Here is an 18,440-nt window from a genome sequence, read left to right on the forward strand (position 1 = left end):
GCCGTTTTTTTTTTTTTTTTTTTTTTTGTTTTTTTTTTTTTTAAATCCTTTTTGCTTTTTCTAAAACAATTACTCTAAGAAGCTCAATACAGAAAGCTTCAAAGAATTGAAATTTGGGCACGTCAAGTCAAGAGCAGAACTAAGAGAGCTCTGAGACAAAAGGCAATAATCCAGTGGCTGAGAAAATTCACTAAACAAAACAACTTCCCAAGAAAAGGGGGGTGTCCGCTCACAGCCACCATCCTGGTGGACAGGAAACACTCCTGCCCATCGCCAGCCCCATAGCCCAGAGCTGCCCTAGACAACCCAGTGTGACGGAAGTGCTTCAAATAACAGGCACACACCACAAAACTGGGCGTGGACATTAGCCTTCCCTGCAACCTCAGCTGAATGTCCCAGAGCTGGGAAGGGGGAGCAGTGTGAATTAACAGAGCCCCATTCAGCCATCATTTGAGCAGACTGGGAGCCTCCCAACACAGCCCAGCAGCCCAGAACTGCCCTGGGGGGACGGCACTCACCTGTGACATAGCACAGTCATCCCTCAACAGAGGACCCGGGGTGCACAGCCTGGAAGAGGGGCCCACTTGCAAGTCTCAGGAGCCATACGCCAATACCAAAGACTTGTGGGTCAGTGGCAGAGACAAACTGTGGCAGGACTGAACTGAAGGATTAGACTATTGCAGTAGCTTTAAAACTCTAGGATCATCAGGGAGATTTGATTGTTAGGGCCACCCCCCCTCCCCGACTGCCCAGAAACACGCCCCACATACAGGGCAGGCAACACCAACTACACACGCAAGCTTGGGACACCAATTGGGCCCCACAAGACTCACTCCCCCACTCACCACAAAGGCAAAGCAGGGGAGAACTGGCTTGTGGAGAACAGGTGGCTCGTGGACGCCACCTGCTGGTTAGTTAGAGAAAGTGTACTCCACGAAGCTGTAGATCTGATAAATTATAGATAAGGACTTCAACTGGTCTACAAACCCTAAAAGAACACTATCAAGGTCAGCAAATGCCACGAGGCCAAAAACAACAGAAAATTATAAAGCATATGAAAAAACCAGACGATATGGATAATCCAAGCCCAAGCACCCAAATCAAAAGACCAGAAGAGACACACCTAGAGCAGCTACTCAAAGAACTAAAGATGAACAATGAGACCCTAGTACGGGATATGAAGGAAATCAAGAAGACCCTAGAAGAGCATAAAGAAGACATTGCAAGACTAAATAAAAAAATGGATGATCTTATGGAAATTAAAGAAACTGTTGACCAAATTAAAAAGATTCTGGACACTCATAGTACAAGACTAGAGGAAGTTGAACAACGAATCAGTGACCTGGAAGATGACAGAATGGAAAATGAAAGCATAAAAGAAAGAATGGGGAAAAAATTGAAAAACTCGAAATGGACCTCAGGGATATGATAGATAATATGAAACGTCCGAATATAAGACTCATTGGTGTCCCAGAAGGGGAAGAAAAGGGTAAAGGTCTAGGAAGAGTATTCAAAGAAATTGTTGGGGAAAACTTCCCAAATCTTCTAAACAACATAAATACACAAATCATAAATGCTCAGCGAACTCCAAATAGAATAAATCCAAAAAAACCCACTCCGAGACATATACTGATCACACTGTCAAACATAGAAGAGAAGGAGCAAGTTCTGAAAGCAGCAAGAGAAAAGCAATTCACCACATACAAAGGAAACAGCATAAGACTAAGTAGTGACTACTCAGCAGCCACCATGGAGGCGAGAAGGCAGTGGCACGATATATTTAAAATTCTGAGTGAGAGGAATTTCCAGCCAAGAATACTTTATCCAGCAAAGCTCTCCTTCAAATTTAAGGGAGAGCTTAAATTTTTCACAGACAAAGAAATGCTGAGAGAATTTGCTAACAAGAGACCTGCCCTACTGGAGATACTAAAGGGAGCCCTACAGACAGAGAAACAAAGACAGGACAGAGAGACTTGGAGAAAGGTTCAGTACTAAAGAGATTCGGTATGGGTACAATAAAGGATATTAATAGAGAGAGGGAAAAATATGGCAAACATAATCCAAAGGATAAGATGGCCGATTCAAGAAATGCCTTCACGGTTTTAACGTTGAATGTAAATGGATTAAACTCCCCAATTAAAAGATATAGATTCGCAGAATGGATCAAAAAAAATGAACCATCAATATGTTGCATACAAGAGACTCATCTTAGACACAGGGACACAAAGAAACTGAAAGTGAAAGGATGGAAAAAAATATTTCATGCAAGCTACAGCCAAAAGAAAGCAGGTGTAGCAATATTAATCTCAGATAAAATAGACTTCAAATGCAGGGATGTTTTGAGAGACAAAGAAGGCCACTACATACTAATAAAAGGGGCAATTCAGCAAGAAGAAATAACAATCGTAAATGTCTATGCACCCAATCAAGGTGCCACAAAATACATGAGAGAAACATTGACAAAACTAAAGGAAGCAATTGATGTTTCCACAATAATTGTGGGAGACTTCAACACATCACTCTCTCCTATAGATAGATCAACCAGACAGAAGACCAATAAGGAAATTGAAAACCTAAACAATCTGATAAATGAATTAGATTTAACAGACATCTACAGGACATTACATCCCAAATCACCAGGATACACATACTTTTCTAGTGCTCACGGAACTTTCTCCAGAATAGATCATATGCTGGGACATAAAACAAGCCTCAATAAATTTAAAAAGATTGAAATTATTCAAAGCACATTCTCTGACCACAATGGAATACAATTAGAAGTCAATAACCATCAGAGACTTAGAAAATTCACAAATACCTGGAGGTTAAACAACACACTCCTAAACAATCAGTGGGTTAAAGAAGAAATAGCAAGAGAAATTGCTAAATATATAGAGACGAATGAAAATGAGAACACAACATACCAAAACCTATGGGATGCAGCAAAAGCAGTGCTAAGGGGGAAATTTATAGCACTAAACGCATATATTAAAAAGGAAGAAAGAGCCAAAATCAAAGAACTAATGGATCAACTGAAGAAGCTAGAAAATGAACAGCAAACCAATCCTAAACCAAGTACAAGAAAAGAAATAACAAGGATTAAAGCAGAAATAAATGACATAGAGAACAAAAAAACAATAGAAAGGATAAATATCACCAAAAGTTGGTTCTTTGAGAAGATCAACAAGATTGACAAGCCCCTAGCTAGACTGACAAAATCAAAAAGAGAGAAGACCCATATAAACAAAATAATGAATGAAAAAGGTGACATAACTGCAGATCCTGAAGAAATTAAAAAAATTATAAGAGGATATTATGAACAACTGTATGGCAACAAACTGGATAATGTAGAAGAAATGGACAATTTCCTGGAAACATATGAACAACCTAGACTGACCAGAGAAGAAATAGAAGACCTCAACCAACCCATCACAAGCAAAGAGATCCAATCAGTCATCAAAAATCTTCCCACAAATAAATGCCCAGGGCCAGATGGCTTCACAGGGGAATTCTACCAAACTTTCCAGAAAGAACTGACACCAATCTTACTCAAACTCTTTCAAAACATTGAAAAAAATGGAACACTACCTAACTCATTTTATGAAGCTAACATCAATCTAATACCAAAACCAGGCAAAGATGCTACAAAAAAGGAAAACTACCGGCCAATCTCCCTAATGAATATAGATGCAAAAATCCTCAACAAAATACTTGCAAATCGAATCCAAAGACACATTAAAAAAATCATACACCATGACCAAGTGGGGTTCATTCCAGGCATGCAAGGATGGTTCAACATAAGAAAAACAATCAATGTATTACAACACATTAAAAACTCGAAAGGGAAAAATCAATTGATCATCTCAATAGATGCTGAAAAAGCATTTGACAAAATCCAACATCCGTTTTTGATAAAAACACTTCAAAAGGTAGGAATTGAAGGAAACTTCCTCAACATGATAAAGAGCATATATGAAAAACCCACAGCCAGCATAGTACTCAATGGTGAGAGACTGAAAGCCTTCCCTCTAAGATCAGGAACAAGACAAGGATGCCCGCTGTCACCACTGTTATTCAACATTGTGCTGGAAGTGCTAGCCAGGGCAATCCGGCAAGACAAAGAAATAAAAGGCATCCAAATTGGAAAAGAAGAAGTAAAACTGTCATTGTTTGCAGATGATATGATCTTATATCTAGAAAACCCTGAGAAATCAACGATACACCTACTAGAGCTAATAAACAAATTTAGCAAAGTAGCGGGATACAAGATTAATGCACATAAGTCAGTAATGTTTCTATATGCTAGAAATGAACAAACTGAAGAGACACTCAAGAAAAAAGATACCATTTTCAATAGCAACTAAAAAAATCAAGTACCTAGGAATCAACTTAACCAAAGATGTAAAAGACCTATACAAAGAAAACTACATAACTCTACTAAAAGAAATAGAAGGGGACCTTAAAAGATGGAAAAATATTCCATGTTCATGGATAGGAAGGCTAAATGTTATTAAGATGTCAATTCTACCCAAACTCATCTACAGATTCAATGCAATCCCAATCAAAATTCCAACAACCTACTTTGCAGACTTGGAAAAGCTAGTTATCAAATTTATTTGGAAAGGGAAGATGCCTCGAATTGCTAAAGACACTCTAAAAAAGAAAAACGAAGTGGGAGGACTTACACTCCCTGACTTTGAAGCCTATTATAAAGCCACAGTTGCCAAAACAGCATGGTACTGGCACAAAGATAGACATATAGATCAATGGAATCGAATTGAGAATTCAGAGATAGACCCTCAGATCTATGGCCGACTGATCTTTGATAAGGCCCCCAAAGTCACCGAACTGAGCCATAATGGTCTTTTCAACAAATGGGGCTGGGAGAGTTGGATATCCATATCCAAAAGAATGAAAGAGGACCCCTACCTCACCCCCTACACAAAAATTAACTCAAAATGGACCAAAGATCTCAATATAAAAGAAAGTACCATAAAACTCCTAGAAGATAATGTAGGAAAACATCTTCAAGACCTAGTATTAGGAGGCCACTTCCTAGACTTTACACCCAAAGCACAAGCAACAAAAGAGAAAATAGATAAATGGGAACTCCTCAAGCTTAGAAGTTTCTGCACCTCAAAGGAATTTCTCAAAAAGGTAAAGAGGCAGCCAACTCAATGGGAAAAAATTTTTGGAAACCATGTATCTGACAAAAGACTGATATCTTGCATATACAAAGAAATCCTACAACTCAATGACAATAGTACAGACAGCCCAATTATAAAATGGGCAAAAGATATGAAAAGACAGTTCTCTGAAGAGGAAATACAAATGGCCAAGAAACACATGAAAAATGTTCAGCTTCACTAGCTATTAGAGAGATGCAAATTAAGACCACAATGAGATACCATCTAACACCGGTTAGAATGGCTGCCATTAAACAAACAGGAAACTACAAATGCTGGAGGGGATGTGGAGAAATTGGAACTCTTATTCATTGTTGGTGGGACTGTATAATGGTTCAGCCACTCTGGAAGTCAGTCTGGCAGTTCCTTAGAAAACTAGAGATAGAGCTACCATTCGATCCAGCGATTGCACTTCTCGGGATATACCCGGAAGATCGGAAAGCAGTGACACGAACAGATATCTGCACGCCAATGTTCATAGCAGCATTATTCACAATTGCCAAGAGATGGAAACAACCCAAATGTCCTTCAACAGATGAGTGGATAAATAAAATGTGGTACATACACACGATGGAATACTACGCGGCAGTAAGAAGGGACGATCTCGTGAAACATATGACAACATGGATGAACCTTGAAGACATAATGCTGAGCGAAATAAGCCAGGCACAAAAAGAGAAATATTATATGCTACCACTAATGTGAACTTTGAAAAATGTAAAACAAATGGTTTATAATGTAGAATGTAGGGGAACTAGCAGTAGAGAGCAATTAAGGAAGGGGGAACAATAATCCAAGAAGAACAGATAAGCTATTTAACGTTCTGGGGATGCCCAGAAATGACTATGGTCTGTTAATTTCTGATGGATGTAGTAGGAACAAGTTCACTGAAATGTTGCTATAGTATGTAACTTTCTTGGGGTAAAGTAGGAACATGTTGGAAGTTAAGCAGTTATCTTAGGTTAGTTGTCTTTTTCTTACTCCCTTGCTATGGTCTCTTTGAAATGTTCTTTTATTGTATGTTTGTTTTCTTCTTAACTTTTTTTTTCATACAGTTGATTTGAAAAAAGAAGGGAAAGTTAAAAAAAAAAGAAAAAAAAAGAAAAAAGACAAACAAGGAAAAAAAAAAAAAAAGATGTAGTGCCCCCTTGAGGAGCCTGTGGAGAATGCAGGGGTATTCGCCTACCCCACCTCCATGGTTGCTAACATGACCACAGACATAGGGGACTGGTGGTTTGATGGGTTGAGCCCTCTACCATAAGTTTTACCCTTGGGAAGACGGTTGCTGCAAAGGAGAGGCTAGGCCTCCCTGTATTTGTGCCTAAGAGTCTCCTCCTGAATGCCTCTTTGTTGCTCAGATGTGGCCCTCTCTCTCTAGCTAAGCCAACTTGAAAGGTGAAATCACTGCCCTCCCCCCTACGTGGGATCAGACACCCAGGGAAGTGAATCTCCCTGGCAACGTGGAATATGACTCCCGGGGAGGAATGTAGACCCGGCATCGTGGGATGGAGAACATCTTCTTGACCAAAAGGGGGATGTGAAAGGAAATGAAATAAGCTTCAGTGGCAGAGAGATTCCAAAACGAGCCGAGAGATCACTCTGGTGGGCACTCTTACGCACACTTTAGACAACCTTTTTTAGGTTCTAAAGAATTGGGGTAGCTGGTGGTGGATACCTGAAACTATTAAACTACAACCCAGAACCCATGAATCTCGAAGACAGTTGTATAAAAATGTAGCTTATGAGGGGTGACAGTGGGATTGGGAATGCCATAAGGACCAAACTCCACTTTGTCTAGTTTATGGATCGATGTGTAGAAAAATAGGGGAAGCAAACAAACAGACAAAGGTACCTAGTGTTCTTTTTTACTTCAATTGCTCTTTTTCACTCTAATTATTATTCTTGTTATTTTTGTGTGTGTGCTAATGAAGGTGTCAGGGATTGATTTAGGTGATGAATGTACAACTATGTAATGGTACTGTAAACAATCGAAAGTACAATTTGTTTTGTATGACTGCGTGGTATGTGAATATATCTCAATAAAATGATGATTAAAAAAAAAAAAAAAAAAAAAAAAACCTTACTAGGAGAAAAAAAAAAAAAAACCTTACTAAGTGCAGAGTTTCTGTTTAGGATAATGGAAAGGTTTTGGTGATGGATGGTGGTGATGGCGGCACAACATTGTGAATGTGATTAACAGCTCTGAATTATGTATTTGAATGTGGTTAAAACGGGAAATTTTAGGTTGTATATTCATTACTAGAATAAACGTTTTTTAAAAATAGGACTATACAACACTGTGAACCCTATCGTGAATGATGGACTGTAGTTAATAGCACAATTATTAAAATGTTCTTTCATGAATTGTAACAAATGTACCACACTAACACAAGAAAGCAAAGTGTTAATAATAGGGTGGTGTATGGGAAATCTGTGTTTTATGCACAATTTTTTTCTGTAAACCCACAACTCTTCTAATAAAAGAAAAAAAGTCCTGGTAAGGGAATAAAAAAAAAAAAAAAAAAAAAAAAAAAGAAATAAGAAGCCCATGTGATAGCATTTTAATCCCTTGACCACAACTGGTCTTGTGGGCTTGGCTAAGGCCAAGCAGCTCTATCCCTAGACTTGTCATTTTTGTTGGTCATTACATTTCCTTTTTGATTAGTTAGTTTCAATCTGGTTTATTTTACTTGAAACTAAAATATTCTTAACCATAGGGAGAATCCAAACCACAAAGGAAAAAGAAGGAATATAGTATATGGAAAAAAGAAAAACTTAATCTGAATGCCACAAAATTTATTTCTCCAACTCCCAAATGCTTTAGTCAGTGAATTTCATCCCTGAAAGGAATCTTAGAAGTTATTTAGCCCATATATTTTTAAATTTTTATTTTATATTCAATGTCTCTGAATCAGACAAAGGTTTATTTTGCCATTTATTTATTTATACCCCACTTTAACTCATAAATAATTTGAGACATGCACACATTCTATAAGATAATGATACAAAAAGAAAATTGGAACCAAAATTAGAAAATCAGGATCAGATTTTCCCATTTCACATAAAAACTAGACAGGGATAGATATTTTAACTAAGTTGTTGGAAAACTGATGACAGAACCAGGGCTGTGGACATACAGTGATTCCCTCAAAGAAGCCCAGATCCCTGGGGCTTGATTCTGGACATTTACACTATGGAGAACTCACAAATCTGGACCTCTTTAACTTGAGAGTCATTGTCTCCCTCGCTTGCGAGCAAATAAAATCATTGTCTAGACCAGGGCAGCCTGCTCTGTTTGCAACCAAAACACAAGCACAAGAAAGAGTTGATGGTGACAGTGTTGAACTTTACCTGAGACCCGTGCTCCCAGAAAACAACAATGGTTAAGAAATCCCTCCAACCCTTTGTTTTCTGAAATCCCCTCACCATTTTATGTTCTGGAAACAATTTACTGTAAGACCACCCTTCTCCATATGACCTAGGTAAGGCTCTGTGTCCACTCTTTCTCTTGACTCCCAAAGACTTGTCTACCTGTGACAAGTCCAAATACGGACCTTTTCTCCTTTTGCCTAAACCTGCTGACAAAGCCAGGCACAGAGCCTCCAATTCCCTATTCTTTTTCTCATGAATAATTAGCTGAGATTAGAGATGTTTGCCACCCGAAAGTCACTAGAGTCAGAGATAAATATTTCCTGTTTAGCTAACTGACTGGGACATCCCCTGATTGCAAAACAATCCCAATTGTAATATCATCCCACCTATAATTTCTCTACTCCTCCCTATAAACATCAAAGGCAGAAACTACTTGCCAAATAGAGCTGGGATGTTCTTCCTATAGCAATAGTCTCATTAGAATCAATTTCCTTACTTCTTCAGATTTAGTCTTTGACAGTAGCATCCACCAAGGGGCTGAAAATTAAAAACTGGGGCCAAAAAATAATGAATAAAAGTGATCTAGAAAACTGAAAGGGAGATGGGTCACTGAGGTATTATAAGGGAAGAAGATGTAGTTGTCTCAAGGCTGGTTCTCTAAGTCACATATTGTGGCTCATTAAATCTGTACCTCCCCAAACACATTATTAACCCATGCCCCATTCAGCATCATGGAGAGGACATAACTCAATAAATGATTTTTGAATTCTCTTCATTTACTTTGGTGCTAATCAGAGGGGAAGTTAAAGGTGAGAAAGGGCACAAAAGCAGCTCCTGACAAAAGCTGGCCTGGCACTCACAGTGAGGCCATGTTAGTCTCTTGATGGACATAGTCTCACCAAACACCAAACATCAGATAAGGTTCTGTGGAGACTATGATAAAGTGAAACAAAATAAGACCACTTCATAATTTTGTCTAAACACCAGCAAAAATAAGGTCACTGTGCCACATGCAAAATACCAAACATCATTCTTTCTAGGCTAAAATGAATGGATACTCCATCTTTACCAATTACAGCTTTATCCTTGCTACAGTCTGTCCTCCTTACAAATAAGATTAATTTGCTATAGCCAATTAGAAAATTGCCCAGGCTTTCTGACAGCCTCCAACCTAGAGGGAACCCCTGCTTCCTTAGACCCTTCTCAAAGCCCCTCTGACTAGACATATCTGCTGCACCAAGTAATAATTCCAACTTGTTTACTACAGGTATGTTCCTGATGATCTTTGGTTGGAGGTGACTAAGACTGCTTTTTACTTGACGACTCTGCAGGCTGTGCCCCTAACCTACACTGACTACCTTAAGACTAATCTTTGCAGCTGCCGACTGCAGAGAAAAGTAACTTCAGACACCAGCTATTCCAAGTGTCAACTCTTCCCAGATCTCTCCCTCCCCTCTTCCACCAGATGGCCCTACTAATACTTTTCCATTGCCCTTGTCCTGACTATAAAACTCATCCAACTCCCTGTTTTCCTTGGAGTTGATTCTAGCCTCTCTCCCTAAGAAGAGTAGCTCTTCAATGAAGCCATCCTTGCCTGTTTAACAGTGGTGCAATTTATTCTTTAACAGTGGACATTGACAGGTTCTTTGGCTGAATAATTTGACTTTACAAAGGTAGGCAAATCAAGTAGCAATCATTAAGTGGCCACTCAAGAATTAAGGAAATTTGTAAAAAAAAAAAAAGTCAAAATGGGTCAATTTAAATTTTAGGTTATGTGAATTTCACCTCGAGAAATTAAAAAAAAAAAAAAAACCGTCAAAATGTTTTTGAACTAAGTGCAAATCAAAGGTTATGAAAGGAAACTGATTCATCATCTCTAGGCTAGGTAACTGGTCCAGCTGCACCAAAGAAAGGACTTCTCTGAATGCAGGGCCGTGATGAGGGCTCCCGGGCTGTGCACATTTTCATTGGTGTTTAAGACGGAACGCGGAACGAATCAACGCAACTGAAAAACCTTGCAGATCCTATTTCTACCTTCTCATCTCTCCGAACTTCAGGGGCTGGCTCCATGTTAATTATCTTCCCCAGGCCACCCAGAAATCCATCAAAAGAGAAATTATCCCAGCCCAAGACCCACGAGACCAAGCCCCTCGGGGTGCCGTGGGGACGGGCAGGAAGCGCGGGGCTGACAGCGCCTGAAGAATGGGCAGAAGGGAGGAGGAGGAGGAGGGGAAAGGAGAAGAGAGGAGCGGGAAGAGAAGAGGTGAACGAGGGAAAGATCAGGAGTAGGAGGAGGGGTAGGAGGCCACCGGCTGCCTGCGCTACTGCGCTTCCTGGAGCCGCAGGAGCCGGGAACCCCGTGTCTCCCTCGGGGCTTCCGGGATGAGCGGGTGCGGGGAACAGGACGGCTCCCCGCGCCGGCCCTGGGTGCTGCGATCGGGGACCTGCGGGTTTTGGGGCGGGAAGACTGCAGCCTGGGGATGGCGGTGGGGCCAGCCTTCCCGCCCTTCTGGGCCTCGGTGGCCTTACCTGTAAAGGCAGGGGGAGGAAATCCCACGGGCCTAAAGCATTAGTAGACCAGGCATTTATATTAAGGTATCAAATGATTCCCGCCTGGGGGAATGAGCCAAAGGGTCCGCGGTTTTCCTGGAAGTCCCCGGGAACTCGCCGCGTCTCACCCTCAGTTTGGGATTTTTCATATGGCCGACCCTGCCAGCCCATCCCAGGTCTGATTCAGCAGTTAGAATTGTCAGCATGCATAGGGCAGGTTTTTGAAAAGCTAATAAACCTTTGCTTTTGGTTGATTTATGACCACAGAATAGCAACCAAATCCTGAAACTCGAAGGAAGGATAGCTTTGAAAGCTAAGAATATTAACTCAGCTCATTCAGCCCCCAAATGTACAGTGAGCTTCTGTTGTGAGTTGGAGACTCAAAAACGAAGGACTCGGTGCTTTCCTTCCATCCACAGGTGCACTGTTGGGAGAAAGTGATCCTCACAACAGGGAGGGGAGATCATTTCTGGTTGGGGAGACCAAAGAAGTTCAGGGAAAAGTAATAATTGAACTGGGCCTTGGGTTTTAAAAAAAACTTTTAATTATAGACAATTTTAAACAAATAAAAAATAGGATAGAATAACAAACTGTCATGTACCCAATCCCTAGCTTCAGTAACTACCCAACTCTTTGGGCCATACATTTTGATAGGTAGAAAAGCGTGAAAAAAAGTCTAAGGGTGGAAAAGTTCAAAGTACTTTCAGGTAAAAAGATGAGGAAAGGGCAGGGCACACAAGAGAGGTCTTTAAACGGCAGCTTCTTTGAGCTTCCTCTATAAAACAAAGTTGAAGTAACCTGAAGTAACCAAAGGTGACCAACTTAAGTAATGAAAGGTGAAGCAATGTAAGCACCATAAAGAATAATAATCACAATAGATTGAAGCTCATCAAACATAAAAATCCATGCCTTCACAAGGATACCTCCCCACCCTTGGAATTGGTCACCTTTGGTGAATGCTAGGGATCCAATTCATTTTGAAAACTGATACTGATATAAAGGTTGGGGGTGGTGGGGTGGCAGGGAGATCAAGCATTTATTCTGCCTTTTCAGCACTAATGTACTTCAGGGTGACCAAAAAGTTGATGAGGGTAAGTCCTTCTTTATAGAAAAAAAGAACCTAGCTAGAAAAAATGAAGGAATGATAGAATTAGAATAGCACCATTTTGCAAATCCTTATTAAATAATGAAGATAGGCAATAGCTGCTAAAACCATTAGGTGAAAGAAAAGCTAATAGGAAATCTTATGAAGGGATCAGGGTGTAAACACCTATACACATTGATGAATCTTAAAATCACAAAAAGGGAAACAACCAGACTTTATGTGCCTCCTGATGTGAGACAGTAGAAAACACACAGTACCAAAAAACTGAACCTAAACTGATCACGCACCTAGATCTAACTACCAGCTTATAGGGAATATAGGAGCCAAAAGAACGTGTTAAAAGACAAACATGGTGATTGATCAGCAAATTCCACAATGTGGGAAACTTTAAAGGTTTCTTTAAGAAGTAACTTGCAAAGGGAAAAATTACGGGCAATTTTAAGAGGAGAATTAAGAGACATATCAACTAAGTGCAAAGTATAACCTTATTTGAATACTGATTAACTGTAAAAAAAAATAGGAGACAATCTGGAAAATTTGATCATTTACTCTATTTGATGATATTAAGGAATTAGTGTTCATTGTTTTAGGGTGATAAAGGATTGTGGTTATATTTTTAAAAGTTCTTATTTTTGTCAGGTACATACTAAAATGTGGTATGTTGTCTGGTATTTGCTTCAAAATAATCCAGTTGGGAAAGGAAAAGCAGGTGAGGGTATTGATGAGACAAGAGTGGCCATAAGTTGATAGTTTAAACTGAGTGATGGACATATTGAGTTCATTACACTATTCTTTCTACTTTTGTATCTGTTTGAAATTTTCCATAATAAATTTTTAAAAATAAATACAAATGAATACCATAAAAATCAGTTTGAATAAATCAGCTCCAAAGTCCCTGTAAGCTAACAGCTTTCAACCCATTTTAACCATGACTCATAATATGAAATACATCTTATATTATAACCACACACACAATACGTACTCTGCTTTAGTAAGTGTAATGTACTCTAATAGTGCCTACTCTATTTTATTTTTAAATATTGGTCACAAACCACAGCCTTCTAATATGTTGCTACCCACAGATTTAAAAATTTTAGGTTGCATGTGGGGAATTAGTGGTACCCACCTGTGGCCAGAAATAAAGTTGAGATCAGATTGTGGAATATGTCAAATCCAGGCTGAGTTCAAATTGAATCCTGCTAGACTATGAGCTCAAAAGGCTGAGGGAAAGTCTGTTTTGTTCATCATAGGGTTCTCTAGCACCTAGCACAGCACCAGGTTCATCACAGGTGCTCATTAAACCATTTGTGGAATTTAGTAAACTAACAATTTGCCATGGGGTGGGTCATGAGTCAAGTCGTGAAAAGGGAGTGAAGTTGTAGGTAGCAGTGCAGTGCTATAGGGGAGCGTTTCTCAAATTGATCCTAAGACTCACCAAGGGAGTTTGTTAAAACTGCAGATTCCCTGCCCCCACATTCTTTCCTCTGAATCAGAGTATCTGACACTTTAATAATCTGCTTGTGATTTTTCATACACACTAAAGTTTGAAAACCACCAGTATGGTGAGCCACGGGTAAATGGCCTTGTTGGGGAAAAGGCTGAGAATTACAGCTGTAGGCAATGGGGAACCACTGCTCTTTTGTTTGTGCTTTTTCAGCCTGGGAAATGAGAGAGCAAACAAACCGTACACTGAGATGAATATTGTATGGCAGGGTGCAGAAATTCCAGTCTGGGGAAAAGGTAAAGGGAGTGGTATCAGAGAACTTCTGAAACAGTTCAGGACCTGAAACAGGAGAGTGATGCGAAGCCCCAAAAGGTAGGGATGGTTTTGAGAGACATGTGGAGACTCTTTGTGCCACCTGGACTCCTTTTTGTCTTCACTAACAAAGCCATACCAGTAAAACGGGATCAAGTTAACTTATGGTGAGGAATAAGGCTGTCTGGTTAAAGAGTCACCCAGGTCTAGTAGTTTCTTTAATAGCTACCACTATTGAATATTTATTGTGTGCCAGGCTTACTACCATATTTCATCATTTATAGGATGAACTTGTCCTGCCACACTTTAATATCCCTGATATCAGTATGTGTTTTACAATCTTTTAGATTTGACAACCGTGAAAGGTAAACATTTTTCCTATTTTATAGATAAAGAAGTGAAATTCAGAGGTGGTCCACAGTCTCGTAGATAGTGAGAGTAAGACCAAAGCTTGAATACAACTCCACCTGACTCTAAAGCTTATACATGCTTCTCTGCACTGTCCTGCCTCTTATATAGGTAGTACAATAAACTCAGCTGAAATTTCCATTTAAAAGCTAAAGGTGGTTGGATTTTCCAGCAGTACCAGTTCTATGCTTTTCTATTGACATCTTAGTATTTTGTAAATAGCCTACGTGCATTTTGTCTCTTTTTGAAACAACCACAAATTGCTGAGATTAAAGATAGGGTTAGCTCGGACCCTCTTTACCTTAGTGTTAAAACGACAACAGTAATAACAGTCATTTATACCATATTACCTTAGGAAGGCTGAGTTTCAAAGGACAGCTGTTAAAGATTTACATGATCTAATTCATTATTAAACAATAATCTTGCTGTATACTGAGAAAATAAAGTTGTACATGTAATAACTTCTAAAAACTCAGATTCCCTGTTACTATTACTGGACATTAATTGACATGAACTGGGTTAGTTCATATATAGGATAAAACAGGGTAGAGTACCTCTAAAGTAGGTATACTAGTTACGATTAGGTTTAGCTGTGACTGAGAGAAAACCCCCAAATAAAAATTTAAACCAGATAGGTTACTTCTCTATCATGTAAAAAGACAGGGAAAATAGTCTAGAGCTTTATGGTGCTCCATCATGTCAGAGATCCAGCATTTTTTCTCTCATGCTAGTGAGCATGGTCTGGATTCATAACCCGGGTATCTGTGTTCTAATCTAGGCAGCAAGTTTGAAGAAGTGGTGAAGTTGAAGAGTGCAAACAGTTGACAGGAAGATCCCAGCAGCTACCACATTATGTTTTTGCTTTCATCATACTGGCATGTGACTTGGTCACATGACCACAACTAGCTGTCAAGGAGCTGGGAAAGCAGTCTCTATGCTAAGCATCAGGTACAAGTTAAACTATGTAGAATATGGCTGGAGATTGAGAAATAGCAAGAAGTTTCACCACAATAAGTACATGGATTTTATCATCTTTATACCCAATTCAGCCTTGAGAGAATTTAAATCTTCACTTCAAGGGTTAAACTGGAAACAAGTTGTTATGATGCTTTCTGCTACAAGTTACAGAAAACCAATTCAAAATGATGGAAATAATAAGCAAATTGTGTTTATTATCTCAGGTATAAAGTCCATAGATAAGATGGGCTCAGGCATGGCAGGTATATCAGGGCTCTGGCTCTGCAAAATGGCTACTACAGTTTTAGGTTTTACATTGAGACACAACATTGCTTAGAGGAAGAAGAAGGGGCTTCTTCTACGTGTACTTTCTTAAAAGTAAAGGAACCGGAGAGAACCTAAGATGGTGGCTAGGTGAGACAGGGCAAAAAAACACCTCGATGAAAAATACTAGATAAAAACCAGAAAGTGACCCAGAACACCAGTTTCATGATGCACCAGCTGGACAAGGTCTGCTAAAACCATGGGGACCATGCACTTGGTGAAACCGGGAGTCTGCATTCTGAAACGAGTGAGTGAGCCAGCTGAAAGCCCCGCGGGCACACTGCAGTGTGGGGAAACCAGGGGTTGGCGTTTGGTGACAGACTAGTTTAAAAAAAAAAACAAAAACGCAGGAGCAGCTGCAGTTACGACGGTGAGAACTGCGCCGTGAAGTATGACAGGAGCGTGCTGTGCCAACCTCTAGGTGTCTGGCGTGGAGAATAGACCGCTGCTGATTCCCTCAGGGCCAGGGGGCAGAGGCGAGAGCCAAAAGGAGAAAGAAACCACGCTGCTTGCAGCTGGCTCCCCGGCGGGCTGGAGACACTCCTGCCCGGGGCCGTACCCACAGCCCAGAGCCGCTCCAGGAAACCCAGGTGACGGGGAGTGTATCCCATGGCACCGCGCACATGCCACAATATTGGCTGTGGACAGTGGCCTTGGATGCATACACAGCTAGTTGTCCCGGAGCTGGGAAGGCAGAGCTATGTGAAAGGGGGGGGGTCTGAGATGCCCCATTCAGCCATCTCTGCATCAGGCTGGGAGCAACCCTACATGGCCCAGTGGCCCAGGACTTCCCTTGAGGGACAGCACGCACTTGTGACATAGCACAGCCTTCCCTCAGCAGAGGTCCTGGAAGATCACAGCTGAGAAGGGGGGCCCGCTCAGAAAACCCAGGGATGCTATGTCAATGCCGGGAACTTGTGAGTCAGTGGCAGAGAAAATCTGGGGCAAAACTGAAACAAAGGCTTAGACTCTTGCAACAGCCTTGAATCTACGGGAACACCTGGGAAGTTTGATTATTAAAGCTGTCCTGCCTCCCTAACCACCCAGGCACATGCCCCACAAATTGTATTTTTTAAATTTGAAAGAACCCTATCAAGCAAAGCAAATGCCAAGAGGCCAAAAACAACAGAAAATCTTAAAGCATATGATAAAACCAGACGATATGGAGAACCCAATCCCAAACACCCAAATCAAAATATCAGAAGAGACACAGTACTTAGCTCAATTAATCAAAGGACTACAATCAAAGAACGAGAGTATGGCACAGGATATAAAGGACATGAAGAAGAACATGGCACAGGATATAAAGGACATAAAGAAGACCCTAGAAGAGCATAAAGAAGAAATTGCAAGAGTAAATAAAAAAATAGAAGACCTTATGGAAATAAAAGAAGCTGTTGGCCAAATTAAAAAGACTCTGGATACTCATAATACAAGATTAGAGGAAGCTGAACAATGCCTCAGTGTCCTAGAAGACCACAGAACAGAATATGAAAGAACAAAAGAAAGAATGGAGAAAAAAATCAAAAAAATTGAAATGAATCTCAGGGATACGATAGATAAAATAAAACGTCCAAATTTAAGACTCATTGGTGTTCCAGAAGGGGAAGAGAAGGGTAAAGGTCTAGAAAGAGTATTCAAAGAAATTGTTGGGGAAAACTTCCAAAAACTTGTACACAATATAAATACACAAAGCATATAAGCCCAGCAAACTCCAAGTAGAATAAATCCAAATAAATCCACTCCAAGACATATTCTGACCAGACTGTCAAATACTGAAGAGAAGGAGCAAGTTCTGAAAGCAGCAAGAGAAAAGCAATTCACCACATACAAAGGAAACAACATAAGACTAAGTAGTGACTACTCAGCGGCCACCATGGAGGCAAGAAGGCAGTGGCACAACATATTTAAAATTCTGAGAGAGAAAAATTTCCAACCAAGAATACTTTATCCAGTAAAACTCTCCTTCAAATTTGAGGGAGAGCTTAAATTTTTCACAGACAAATGCTGAGAGAGTTTGCCAATAAAAGACCTGCCCTACTTCAGATACTAAAGGAGCCCTACTGACAGAGAAACAAAGAAAGGAGAGAAAGATATAGACAGTTTTAACAGACATATATAGAACCTTACATCCCAAATCACCAGGACACACATTTTTCTCTAGTGATCACGGCTCTTTCTCCAGAATAGACCATATTCTGGGACATAAAACAAGCATCAATAAATTAAAAAAAAACAAACAAAAAATAATTGAATATATTCAAAGCACATTCTCTGACCACAATGGACTATAAATAGAAGTCAATAATTTTTGATTTGTAACTCCACTATTTACTTCCTACATGATATAAAATATACAAACTCTAATGACAAATCAGTGGTTTTGGACTCAGTGTAAAATATGTAATTTTTGACAAGAACTATATAAAGGTGGGGGAATGGAGGAGTATAGGAACAAGTTTATGGGTCCTATTGAAGTTAAGTTGGTATCAAAGAAAAACAAGATTGTTATGGATTTAAGAGGTTAAATTTAAGCCCCACAGTAAACACAAAGAAATTATCAGAGAATATGACCACAGAGATGAAAAGTAGAGTATGGGTTATGAGAAGTGGGGGAAGGGGCAATGCGGAGTTAAGAAATGAGCGTAGGGTTGCTGTTTGAGGTGAAGGGAAATTTCTAGTAATGAAAGGTGGGAAGGTGATAGCATTATAACATTCTAAATATGATTAATTGCACTAATGGAATGCTAGGGAGGGGGTGGAATGGGAAGATTTAGGCTGT

Source organism: Choloepus didactylus, chromosome 10, assembly GCF_015220235.1.
Source record: "Choloepus didactylus isolate mChoDid1 chromosome 10, mChoDid1.pri, whole genome shotgun sequence".
In the NCBI taxonomy this organism is placed as follows: domain Eukaryota; kingdom Metazoa; phylum Chordata; class Mammalia; order Pilosa; family Megalonychidae; genus Choloepus; species Choloepus didactylus.